Raw genomic sequence first — 13581 nt, 5'->3', positions numbered from 1 at the left:
CACAAAATTTGAGCACCGGTAGGGTCCCTGGCAGCTGCCAGCTGCTGGCTAGGTCTCCTTCCCTTCCCTGGCCAGCCCTGCCCCCTGGTCGAACTCCCGGACAAACTCCTGGTTGAGGGGACAATTTGCATACTACGCTTTTATTATATAGGACTAGAGGCCCAATGCACAAAAATTTGTGCACTCGGGGGGTGGGGGGTCCTTCAGCCCAGCCTATGCCCTCTTGCAGTCTGGGACCCCTCAGAGGATGTCCACCTGCTGGCTTAGGCCCGCTCCCTGGGGGATCGGGCCCAAGCTGGCAGACAGACATCCCTCTGGCAGCCTGGCAGCCCTCGGGGCATGTCCACTTACCAGCAGGGAGCAGACCTAAGCTGCAGTTGGACATCGTTAGTGCTGCTGAGGAGGCGGGAGAGGCTCCTGCCACCACCGCTGTGCTGGCAGCCATCAGCCTGGCTTGCGGCTGAGCAGAGCTCCCCCTTTGGGAGCACACTGACCACCAGGAGACAGCTCCTGCATTGAGCCATCTTCCCCCTGGTGGTCAGTGTGTGTCATAGTGACCAGTCATTCCCAGTTGTTCTGCTGTTAGGGCCAATTTGCATATTACTCTTTTATTATATAGGATAGAGGCCTGGTGCACAGGTGGGGGCCGGCTTGTTTGCCCTGAAGAGTGTCCCAGATCAGGGTGGGGGTCCTGCTGGGGTGCCTGGCCAGCCTGGGTGAGGGGCTGATGGCTGTTTGCAGCTGGTCACACCCTCTTCAGGGTGGGGGTCCCACTGGGGTGCCTGGCCAACCTGCGTCAGGGGCTGATGGCTGTTTGCAGGCTGGTCACACCCCCTTCAGGGTGGGGGCCCCCACTGGGGGGCCTGGCCAGCCTGGGTGAGGGGCTGATGGCTGTTTGCAGGCTGGTCAAGGCCACCCCAGTGGGGACCCTCACTCCATGAGGGTTTGGCCAGCCTGGGTGAGGGGCTGATGGCTGTTTTCAGGCTGGCCAAGACCCCAGCGATGGAAGCTCCCAGCCTCTCCTTTTTTTCTTTTCTTTTTTATTCTGGGATTCATTTACCTTCTATAATTGAAACTTTGTAGCCTTGAGTGGAGCTCAGAGCCGGCCAGGGCGGGTGGGAAGCTTGGCTTCCTCCATCGCCAGGGGCAACCCAAGCCTCCTGCTCGCTCAGCTCCGTGGCCACGGCCGGTTGAAAGCAGGTATCTGGGGTTTATTTGTCTTCTATAATTGAAACTTTGTTGCCTTGAGTGGAGCTCAGAGCCGGCCGCAGCAGGCGGGAAGCTTGGCTTCCTCCATCAATGGGGCAACCAAGCCTCCTACTTGATCCAGCTCCGTGGCTGCCAGCCGTCATCTTGGTTGGGTTAATTTGCATATAGTCGCTCTGATTGGCTGGTGGGTGTGGCTCAAGGCATAGCAAAGGTACTGTCAATTTGCATGTTTGTATTTTATTAGTGTAGATATGCACTACCTATGGACACAGACAATAGGGTAGTGAAGGCTTGGGACGGGGCAGGAACTAGGTGGAGAGGGGCAATGGGGTGAATAAAGGGGACATCTGTAATACTCTCAACAATAAAGATTTTTTAAAAAGGTGAATAAGACAAAATAAAATAATAAAATGTATATATTTTATGCCAAACTTCTTGAAGCATATTAACAGTATTGTGGTTATATAGGAAGAGAAAGTTCTTATTTTTAGATGTCTACTTAAGTATTTAAGGATAAAGAGTCATGTCTGCAACTTACTTTCAAATAGTTGAGAAAAAAAGTGTGTATATATACTAGGTATAAAACAAATGTAGCAAAACTTTAATTGGTCTGAAATTTTTCAAAATAAAGAATAGGGAAAGAAAAAGCTAGAGACCCCATTCTGTTAGGTAAGAAGCCATTATCGATCTGTGGAAGGATCCTTTTAAAATTGCAAACAGTATTGCCGAAACCGGTTTGGCTCAGTGGATGGAGCATCGGCCTGTGGACTGAAGGGTCCCAGGTTCGATTCTGGTCAAGGGCATGTACCTGGGTTGCTGGCACATCTCCAGTGGGAGATGTGCAGGAGGCAGCTGATCAATGTTTCTGGCTCTCTATCTCTCTCCCTTCCTCTCTGTGAAAAATCAATAATAAAAAAAGATTAAAAAATATTTACTATCTACTTATTTTAGGTAAAGCTAGAATCCATCAAGCAAAAAGATGTACCTATTTTCTCCAGCACAGCAAAGGTACCAATTCAACTTGATTTAATGGCAGGGATAGGGGATGAGGTGGGGTGGTGGAGAATGCATAGACATTTGATGGGAGTAAGAAATTTATCAGTAGATTTATCTAGTCATCTTTGCCTCTTAGTAATAGACTTGTGGTTTAGATGTTTGCTTGCTCTGAAAATGATTTCTATTATTTTAGATTAGAGGTTGGGAAACTTGTATACATTGTGTATGTTTGTTCCCCCACGTCCCGCGTGGTTCAGGGTTCAGGATCTGGAAGAGGAGCCACACGCAAATGAAAGAGAAGAGATGAGATAATTTGGTAATATTGGGGGTACAGGCGGGCAAGTCCAACTCAAGGGGAAGGACTTCCACTGGTGCCCAGGCCTCGCTAGCCTTTTATTCAAATTTGGTTAAACATATAGCCCTTAGTCAGGCAGGTAATTGCAGTAACAGACAGGCTATCTTAAAGGTCAGTAAATATTAGAAGGTTTTACTCTGAGACTATTTGATCAGGAAATAGCTTGAGCCTCCATTGTTAGGACTAGACAATCGGTGCATAACTCAGGCCCTTGCCATGGGTTCAAGGGTCACCAGCATTCCAGGATCCTAGTTTGCACTTCTCTGCTAGTGAAGACAATGGGCGGCCTCCCACATACATGGCTAAGGTTAAAAATATTTTTGACTTTGTAGACCATGCAGTTTTTGTTCCAACTACTCAACTCTGCCATTGTAGTGCAAAAGCAGCCATAGATATTGTACAACAATGTGAACGTACTTAATGCCACTGAGTTGTACACTTAAAATTTAAGATAGTAAATTTTATGTGTACTTTACAATTTTTAAAAAGCAGCCATTGATAATATGCAAATGAATGTGTAGGTGGTGTTCCAATAAAACTTTATTTATGGACAATAAATTCTAAATTTCATATGGTTATCCCATGTCATGAAATATTGTTTATTGATTTTAAAAATATAAATTAAAAAATATAAAAACAATTCTTAGCTTGCCAGCTGTACAAAAACAGGTGGTGAGCTAGATTTGGCCCAGGGGCCATAGTTTGCAACCCTTATTTTAGAGATAAAGGAGATAAATAATGTGATTTAAAAGGCAGTCTAAGGTGTTGCTGTAACAAACTTTAATGAGTTTAAAGGTTAGCATTTACAAAAAACTAATTAGAATAGCCATCTGTTTCTAAAAGCACAAATGACTTAGGTAAAAATTAAATTTAGAAATCTCAACAGAACTTAAGATGCAAAGGAAACAGTAACATTTTCCAGCTATCAGTTCTATCCAGCTACATAGTAAAAATCTCCAGCATGTAAAAGAAATCCCAAATCTCATTCAACCCTCACCATCTTTCCCATCACTCTCTCGAGAATCATTCTTCAGGAGCCCTCCTCCCTCATTGCCTAAGATAATTTCTTCACCTCCTATAATTTGGCCTTGAACTCCCTTAATTCATGGCAGAAAAACTAACATTTGTTGAACATATCTGTATGCTGACAACTTCACTTTATTTAATCTTCACACACACACACACACACACACACACACACACACACACACACACACGGCTTTTAAAAGTCCTCCATTCATGATTCCAGATTACAAATTAAGAACTCAAGCTGTGGCCGAAACCGGTTTGGCTCAGTGGATAGAGCTTCGGCCTGCGGACTGAAAGGTCCCAGGTTCGATTCCGGTCAAGGGCATGTACCTGGGTTGCGGGCACATCCCCAGTGGGAGATGTGCAGGAGGCAGCTGATCGATGTTTCTCTCTCATCGATGTCTCTAACTTTCTATCTCTCTCCCTTCCTCTCTGTGAAAAATCAATAAAAATATATTAAAAAAAAAAAAAAAGAACTCAAGCTGTGCACTTAACATTTGCACATTTGATTCCATGGAAATTATACCTTACTGAACAAATCATTACAAAAGCCATCACCCAAACTGAAATATCCATACCATGGAATACTGTGCCCCATTAAAGAGCAAGAGACTTACATTTATCAACATAGAAAATAATAGCCTTGACCAAGCAGAGGGGAGAAAAACAGGTTTGTAAAACAACATGCAAAAGTACTTAAATGTCCACAACAAAGAAACATTTAGAAATATGGTCACCAAAATACTAGTCATGATTATAACTGGGTGGCAAAATTTCAGGTGTTTATTCTTGTACTTTCTTTTATTGTTTCATGAGCATATATTCTTTATAATGGAAAAAAACTAATAAAGATATTTTTATTTGAAGGAAAAAAGACCACAACCAAAACTTTCTTTAAAAAAAAAGTTTAGTCATTCCCCAGGTGGTTCAGTGGGTTGGAGCATTGTCTCCCGTACACCAAATGATTGTGGATTAGAGTCCCAGTCAAGGCACATACCTAGATTGCAGGTTCTGTTCCTCATTGGGGTGCATGTGGGAGGTAGCCAATTGATGTATCTATGTATCTATGTATCTATGTATCTATGTATCTATGTATCTATGTATCTATCTATCTATCTATCTATCTATCTATCTATCTATCTATCTATCTATCTATCTATCTATTGAAAGGGCGAGTCGTCACAGGGCCTATGTGGGCAGGCCGCCGGGCCCCATGAGGCACAGCCTGACCACGCTGCTGGTGGCCTTGGGCACCGACTCCCCAGCCCACGGTGGGAGCCTGGCGCAGGCCGCCACCCGCCCGCCGCCCCCGGACCCGGACCCGCGCGGCAGCAGCAGTGGCGGGGCGGGGCGCATGCCCTCACCCGAGGAGATGGAGGAGGAGGCGATTGCCGGCACCCCCGGGGACGAGATGGAGGACGTGGACTTCCTCTCTGGGCTGGAACTGGTCGATCTGCTGGACCCCCGGCAACTGGACTGGCCCCTGGAGCCCGGGCTCAGCTCGCCCTGGTAGGGGTGAGGACTGCGCCCTCCATCTTGCCCTGGGTCCTCCATTTTTGGGCAGAGCCATGTGCTGGGGGGGGGGGGACTTCTTCCCGGAGGCCCAGGCCCCTGCTGGCCACGCCCAGGATTTCTCTGGACTAACCAATGATAATCAAGGGAAGTGCACGCCATCAATATGACTACATCCTGTGTAATGAGACACCAACTCGCGCCTGGCCAATCGGCAGGGCCCACAGTCCCCTCTCCTGCCTTTACTCCACCCTCCTATAACTCCCCCCCCCCCCCCATCAGGCTTCGGTCTCTCTCTGCCACTGGGCTCACCGTTGCATCGGTGAGTGTGGTTGGGGAGCCGAACTAGTTCGAAATGAAGGACTCTTTGCTTTTGCATTGGACTCGCTGGCTCCTTGGTCGGCTTTTTGGGTACCTTGAAATCTGGGCACAACATCTATCTATCTATCTATCTATCTATCTATCTATCTATCTATCTATCTATCATCTATCTATCTATCTATCTATCTATCTATCATCATCATCTATCATCTCCCTCCCTTCGTCTCTCTAAACATAGTCTCAGGTGAGGATTCTTTTTTAAAGTTTAAGTCTTTCTTTATTATGGTTGTGTGTGTGTGTATGTATTTTTTGAGATATTCCAATATATTTATTTACAGATGAAATGACATAATGCCTGAGATTTGATTCAAAATATTTGGAGTTGGGGTTACTGAGGATACAGATGAAGAGTGGAGTGTTGAGTTTATAAGAATTTATAATACTTCTCTATTTTATGTTTTAAATTTTATGTAATAAAAAGTTAACTCTCCTATTTCCCTCTAACGTTAGCCATTAACAGACTTCACAACTGTCTCCAAATGGCCTTCCTTCATAATCTCTGCCTCTTTTCAGATTTCTAGGCCTACTCTGCCCACTAATACTTGAGATCTAATAGGATCAGGATCAATGCAGTAACTCCTCCACCACATACCAAGCTCCTCTTCTTTTTTTTAAATATTTTATTGATTTTTTTACAGAGAGGAAGGGAGAGGGATAGAGAGTTAGAAACATCGATGAGAGAGAAACATCCATCAGCTGCCTCCTGCACACCCCCCACTGGGGATGCGCCCGCAACCAAGGTACATGCCCCTGACCAGAATCGAACCTGGGACCCTTGAGTCTGCAGGCCGACGCTCTATCCACTGAGCCAAACTGGTCAGGGCACCAAGCTCCTCTTCTTGTTGACTCCTGTTTTCCTATGAATGGCACCATCACTCATATCTGTAAAAAGGGCCTTCCAAGAGTTCTTATTCCCCCTCACCAAATTAGATAACTACAACTCAAGGATGTAACTTAATCAAAATTAATCTCTTTCCATTTCTACTGCTATTACCCTAATTGAAAATCCTCATTAAGTGTTAACTCTACTGCTATACAATATAGTTGTATTGTGCCCCTACCTCCAGTTTCTCCGGGCTCCAATTCTGTTTGTCCCGTTCTAACTTCAGTACCTGACACAATGCTTAGTACCTGTTCAGTAAATGTTTGTGGCATGAAGACCATCATAGCACTAATTTCACCTTTGTAGATAGTTGTGAATCACTATGTTCCCTCCTCAGGCTCTTCCCATGACCTTAAGAGCAGAAGCCATTGTAACATTTGGCCTTTCTCCTATATGTTAAGAGCCCATGATTACTGACATGGTCCTTTTTCAGCTACTTATAGGGCGCATCCCCAGTAGGGTGTGTGCAGGAGGCAGCTGATGGATGTTTCTCTCTCATCGATGTTTCTGGCTCTCTATCCCTCTCCCTTCCTCTCTGTAAAAAAATCAATAAAATATATATTTTTAAAAATAAAGTAAATGTGATTATGTATCCATGTATGAGAATGTCAAAAAAATCCCTCCTCCCCATTCCGATGGTGTAAAACCCAAATGTGTGATACAGTAATTAAAATTACCTTTTAGCCTGGCCAGCATGGCTCAGTGGTTGAGAGTTGACCTATGAATCAGGAGGTCAAGGTTTGATTCCAGTCAGAGCACATACCTAGGTTGTGGGCTCGATCCCCAGTAGGGGGCATGCAGGAGGCAGTCTATCAATGATTCTCTCTCATCATTGATGTTTCTATCTCTCTTTCCTACTTCCTTCTTCTCTGAAATCAATAAAAATATATATTAAAAAAATAATAAAAATTACCTTTTAGCCCTGGCTGGTGTGGTTTGTTGGTTGAGCATCATACCATGAATGCACCAAGAGGTCACTGGTTCAATTCTCAGTCAGGGCACAGGCCTGGATTGTGGGCTTGATCCCCAGTAGTGGGAGTGCAGGAGCCAGCTGATCATTTCTCATCTGTTTCTCTCTCTTCATCTCCCTCCTCTCTAAAAATTAGTAAAAACATATTTAAAAAATAAAATTACCTTTTAATGGACCTGAAGAGCATTATGCTAAGTGAAATAAGCCGATTCAGAGAAAGACAAGTACCATATGATTTCACTTATATTTGAAATCTAATGAATGCAACGAACTAACAAGCAAAATAAAAACAGACTCATAGAGAGCAGGTTGACAGCTCTCAGGGGAGGAGAGGTGGGGTAGGGGGTGAGTAGAGGGATAGAACCAAAAAGAAACAAAAAGAAAAAATCAATGGATGTTGGGGTCCAGCCCCAGCAGGTCCAGGGGTTCCCAAAGGTGTGGACAGAGTCGGCGAAGAAGGAAGGACACGGAGGCAGCCTTCAGTTGATCAGCATAGCCAGGTTCTCGCCAGGTTCTGTAGCCAGGTTTTCCAGCCAAGTTCTGTGTTTTATTGTCTTGTTACATCTGTATTTATGCCAGTTGATTTTAATACTATCAATTTCTATTCCAAAGGTTCGGGCGTTTCTTATCTCCATTCCAGGGAGTAAAGATTATGTAGCTTAAGTGTGATTGTTCGTAGTTAAAGTGATTAACTACCCGCCTGGCACTTAGTTAAGGGGTTTTATTCCCTAACTTCAGGGAAAAATCCCTACCTGGGGAAACAACCTTTCTCGGAGAGGTGACCTTGGTTAAAACACATAGCGCCAAGAAAGGGAGCAAACATAGTAAGAACAGTATGCCATATACGCCAGGTCCCTTGAAACATATGCTGTGCAGATGTTTCTTCCCTGCAGCGACTGTGTCAAGCAACCAAGATGGACAAGCTTCCGGCAAATGGACACAGAAAACAGTGTGGTGATTGTGGGGATGGGGAGGAGAAGTGGGGGAAGGTGGAGGAAGGTACAGGGGACATAAATGGTGATGGACCAAGACTTGGTGTGGTGAACACACAATACAGTGTACTGATGATGTGTTGTAGAATTGTGCACTTGAGACCTGTATAATAATGTCACCCCAACAAATTTAATAGAAAAATAAAATTACCTTTTAGAGGCAAACCCTGTGGCCACTGTCAGGGAACCACAGGTAGCCAATGGAACCTGGAGCAACTACACTGCCACTAAGGTGGCAGTGTTGGCAGCACGAACGACCCAAAACACCAGCATCTGCTCAACAGGGGTCCTGTGGAGTTTTTAAGCTCAAAGTCTGGCTGTGGCTATGGGAGATATGGTAGTGGAGCCTGCCCCCTGAGGCCAACTTCTGAGCCCACTTTTGGCCCACAAGGGAATAATGGGGGCTCCTTGCTAAGTGTCATCATGGAGAGGGGTGGAGACCTGTTAGAAATTGAACCCGAAGTGGCCCAAAAGGCCTGCCAGGAGGTGCTGGAGAGGGTCAAGCTTTTGCATGGAGGTATGGCTGTCTCTAGCAGAGGCATCCCACTGGAGTTGGTTAATGCAGATGGTGTGCACAGTGAGATCCGCTGCCTGGATGATCCATCTGCCCAGATAAGAGAGGAGGAAGAGAGATGGGGGCCATTGTGGCCTCCAGCACAGCCAAGAGAGCAAGAAGGCAGTGGCAAAACAACATCTTGGCTGCTGAGACTGAGTGAAAACTCTGAGATGTCCATGGCCGTTTTATAGCTGTATAACTCCAAGGAGCCTAGACTACAAGCCTACATCAACAACTGGCTCTTCTGCTTTCACAATCAGAATGTGGACTTTTTTTTTCAATTACAGTTTACTTTCACAATTTTGCATTGGTTCCCGGTGAACAGAATAGTGGTTAGACAATTATATACTTTACAAAGTGTTTCTTCCCCAATATTTCAATTACTCACGTGGCACAATAGTTTTCACAATATTATTGACTATATTCCCCATGCTATACTTTATATACCTATGACTATTTTGCAACTACCAATTTGTACCTCTTAATCCCTTCACCTCTTTCACCCAGTTCCCCAATTCCCCTCCCCTCTGGCAACTGCTAGTCCACTCCCTGTGCTATGAGTGTTTCAACTTTATTTTGTCCACATATAAGTGAAATCACATGATACTTGTCTTTTTCTGACTTATTTCTCTTAGCATAATACTTTCTAGGTCCACCCATGCTGTCACAAATGGTAAGATTTCATTCTTTTTTATGGCCAAGTAATATTTCATTGTATATATATGTACCACCTGATCTATATTCACTTGTCTATTGATGGGCCATTGATCTATTGATGGACACTTGGGATGCTTCCATATCTTGGTTATCCTATATAATAAAAGAGAAACATGGTAATTAACCATAACTTCGCTACCCTTCCCATTGGCTAATCAGCGAGATATGCAAATTAACTGCCAACCAAGATGGCGGCTGGCAGCCAGGCAGCTGAAGCGAACAGGAGGCTTGCTTGCTCCAGTGACAGAGGAAGCCAAAGTTCCCCGCCTGCCGCTGCTGGGCTCAGAGCTGCAGTCTAAGAAACAATGTTGCAATTATAGAACCTAAACAAACCCCAGAAACCTGCTTTCAGCCGGCCGGCCTCGGAGATGGAGCTGAAACAGTGTTTCAGTTATAGAATCCAAACAAACCCAGATCAGCAGCCAAGGTCTCATAGCTGGAGCCAAGCCTCAGAGCTAAAGCCGGCTCTCAGTTCCAGTGACAGCCATAGAAGGCAAATAAATCCCAGAATAAAAAGAAGAAAGAAAAAAAGGAGAGGTTGGGAGCTTCAGTCGCCCGCCAGCCTGAAAACGGCCCTCAGCCCTTCACCCAGACTGGCCAGGCACCCCAGTTGGGACCCCCACCCTGAAGGGGGTGTGACCAGCTGCAAACAGCCATCATCCCCTCATCCAGGCTGGCCAGGCACCCAAGCGGGACCCCCACCCTGATCCGGGACACCCTTCAGGGCAAACCAGCCGGCCCCCACCTGTGCACCAGGCCTCTATCCTATATAGTAAAAGGCTAATATGCCTCCCAGCACTGGGGTCAGCGGAGCCGTGAGGCCTCCTGGCCCCTGGAGCAGCATGACAGGGGGCAGCGCCCAAACCCCCTGATCACCAGGGGGCGGGGCCACAATCTCCCTATCCACCCTGCTCTGTTCCTGACAGGGGAAGGCGCCCCAACCCCCTGATAGGCCCTGCTCTGTGCCTGATAGGGGGGAGCTCCCCAACCCCCTGATTGGCCCTGCTCTGTGTGTGACGGGGTAGCCCGCAGTCTCCCCATCGGCCCTGCCCTGAGTGTGACAGGGGGGAGTGCCCAAACCCCCTGATGGGCCCTGCTCTGTGCGTGACAGGGGGCGGTGCCCCAACTCCCCTATCTGCCCTACTCTGTGCGTGACGGGGGGAAAGCTCCCCAACCCCCTGATGGGCCCTGCTCTGTGCGTGACACGGGGGAGCCCCCCAACCCCCTGATCGGCCCTGCTCTGTGTGTGACAGGGGGGAGCTCCCCAACCCCAATGGGCCCTGCTCTGTGCGTGACAGGGGGCAGCTTCCCAACCCCCTAATCAGCCCTGCTCTGTGTGACAGGGGGTGGTGCCACAACCTCCCCATCGACGCTGCCTTGAGTGTGACAGGGTGCAGTGCCCCAACCCCCCAATCGGCCCTACCCTGAGCGTGACTGGGGGTGGCATTGCAACCTCCCAATCCGCCCTGCTCTGTGCATGACAGGGGGTGGTGCCCCAACTCCCCAATCGGCCCTGCTCTGAGCCCAACCAGGGACTGCACCTAGGGATTGGGCCTGCCCTCTGCCACCTGGGAGCGGGCCTAAGCCAGCAGGTCGTTATCTCCCGAGGGGTCCCAGACTGTGAGAGGGCACAAGTGGGGCTGAGGGACACCCCCCCACCAGTGCACAGATTTTTGTGCACCGGGCCTCTAGTCCTATATAATAAAACCCTAATATGCAAATCGACCAAACGGCAGAATGACTGGCAGAACTGGTCGTTATGTGCGCACTGACCACCAGGGGGACAGACAATGCAGGAGCTCCTGCCGTTGAGTGTCTGCCCCCCTGAGGGAGGCAACTGGTGGAGGTGATTGGGGAGCAGGGCGGCCAGTGGGCAGCGCCAGGCCACCAGCCAAGGCAGGTGCCAGTGGGGGGGGTCCCCGATCGCCCTGCCCTAAGAGTCACCCCACAGATCGGCCCTGACCGCTGCCAGGCCTAGGGACCCTACAAGTATATATTGGAAACAGTCTCTTAGATTTAAAAATTAAACCTGGCAAGGCTACTCTAACACTGAAAAAAACAACAACAGGATGATGCAGCGATGACATGCATGGACTCTGGCTTGCACATTTTGTGGTCAGCCTGATTCTGACACTTATAACTGTATGACAAAGCAATTACTTAACTTCTCTCTGCTTCAGTTTTTCCACCCATTAGATGGGGGAAATGGTATTACTGCCTCAGAAGGATCATGTATGAAACTACTTTTTATAAATCAGGGCAAAAAAATGTAGCTGCCCTTACAACAGCAAGATGCCTTTCACCAGTATGAAAAGTATGGTCACTGGTGCATGCAGTGTCCTGGATTGCGAGAGGGATGTCCTACTGCCAGTTTAGGCCCAGCATCCTCTGAGGGGTCCTGGATTGCAAGAGGACACAGGTTGGCCTGAGGGACTCCCCCACCCCCATGCACAAACTTCGTGCACCGGGCCTCTAATTGTAAATAATGCTACAGTGAACATAGGGGTGCATATACACTTAATTTGTGTTTGGGTTTCTTCAGATATATACCCACAAATGGAATCACTGGGTCATAAGGCAGTTTCATTTTAATTTTTTGGAGAACCCTCCATACTGTTTTCCATAGTGGCTGCAACAATCTGCATTCCCACAAAGAGTACACAAGGGTTCCCTTTTCTCCACATCCTCACCAACATTTGCCCATTGTAGATTTATTGATGGTGTGAAGTGATATCTCATTGTGGTTTTAATTTGCATCTCTCTGATGATGAGTGATGTTGAAAGGACATGGACTTCCATTTGCCCCAGTTGTTTACCATGTACATCCACATGGATGAGGACATGGATGATGCTATCAAGCCCTACATAGCCCACCGTTGCTGCTAGAGCATTAATATTTCCCTCTAGTGTGCCTGTTGCTTGGGGCCTACTCTTCAGATATGCACATTTCCACTCAACAACACTCCTGTGGGACCAAGCTACGGAGATGATCTCAGGCGAGCTGAAGCCAGCTCACTGAAAGAGGGAGCCACCCTTCCTTGAGTCCAGTCCCTGACATAGGCAGGGCTGTCTCCCTCTAAAAGAGTTCACCAGTGTCCTAAGTCAGATGCCACCACCAGCATAAGTCTCAGCAGCAATCTGAAACGAATGCCAGCAACCCCAAGTGGAGAATGGTATGAGCCTTTCAGACTGGCTCTTAATGAGAATTCATCAAATTCCTGATGGCAATCGCCACCCTTAACCCACCCCTTCCTCCAAAGAGCAGAAAACACAGTGGCTGATCTCAGAGCTCTCCCTGCTCAACTGTGAGCTCCCTGTCTCACTGCCCACTACTAGCTCTGGCCACCACATGGTCCATATCCTGTCCTCAACTCCAAGGACAAGACTCCCTACCTGATCTATGTGGAAGTCCTTGAATGCAAAAACTTCAGCACCACCAATGTCCCCACCAATTCCTGAGAATTGAATCTGGGACACACAGGTCTGTAGAAAACCTGCCCCAATTCAATATCTCCCATGAGCAGGAGGCAGGCAGTTCCAATACTGTTTCCCACTGTGACAAGAATGATGAGGCTTGCTCTAACCAGTTGCTCAGTGGTTAGAGTATTGGCCCTCAGACAGAAGGGTCATGGGTTTGATTCCAGTTAAGGGCACGTACCTGGTTGCAGGGTCAATCCCCGACTGGGACATGTGCAGGAGGCAACCAATCAATGTCTCTCTCACATTGACATTTCTATCTCTCCCCCTCCCTTCCACTCTCTCTAAATATCAATGGGGGAAATATATCCTCAGGTGAAGATTAACAAAAGAATGATGAGCCCCAGCAGGTGTGTGGCTTGGTGTTTGAGTGTAGAAGACCTATGAATGCCAGCATGGTTAGATTCTCGGTCTGGGCACATTCCCAGGATTTGGGCTTGATCCCCAGTAGGGGGTGTGCAGGAGGCAGCTGATCAATGATTCTCATCATTGATGTTTCTGTTT

General features: G+C 47.2%; 2 pseudogenes; both read left to right on the top strand.

Annotated features, from left to right (window-relative positions):
• The first annotated feature begins 8652 nt into the window (after positions 1-8652).
• Positions 8653-12318, top strand: LOC132231615 (phosphatidylinositol 4-kinase beta-like; annotated as a pseudogene).
• A 69-nt stretch (positions 12319-12387) lies between these two features.
• On the top strand, positions 12388-13202 carry LOC132231569 (phosphatidylinositol 4-kinase beta-like; annotated as a pseudogene).
• The last annotated feature ends 379 nt before the right edge of the window (positions 13203-13581 follow it).

The sequence above is a fragment of the Myotis daubentonii genome, chromosome 1, assembly GCF_963259705.1.
Source record: "Myotis daubentonii chromosome 1, mMyoDau2.1, whole genome shotgun sequence".
Classification (NCBI taxonomy): Eukaryota; Metazoa; Chordata; class Mammalia; order Chiroptera; family Vespertilionidae; genus Myotis; species Myotis daubentonii.
Note: the sequence above shows the minus strand (reverse complement) of the source record. Positions and strands in the feature narration are given on the sequence as shown.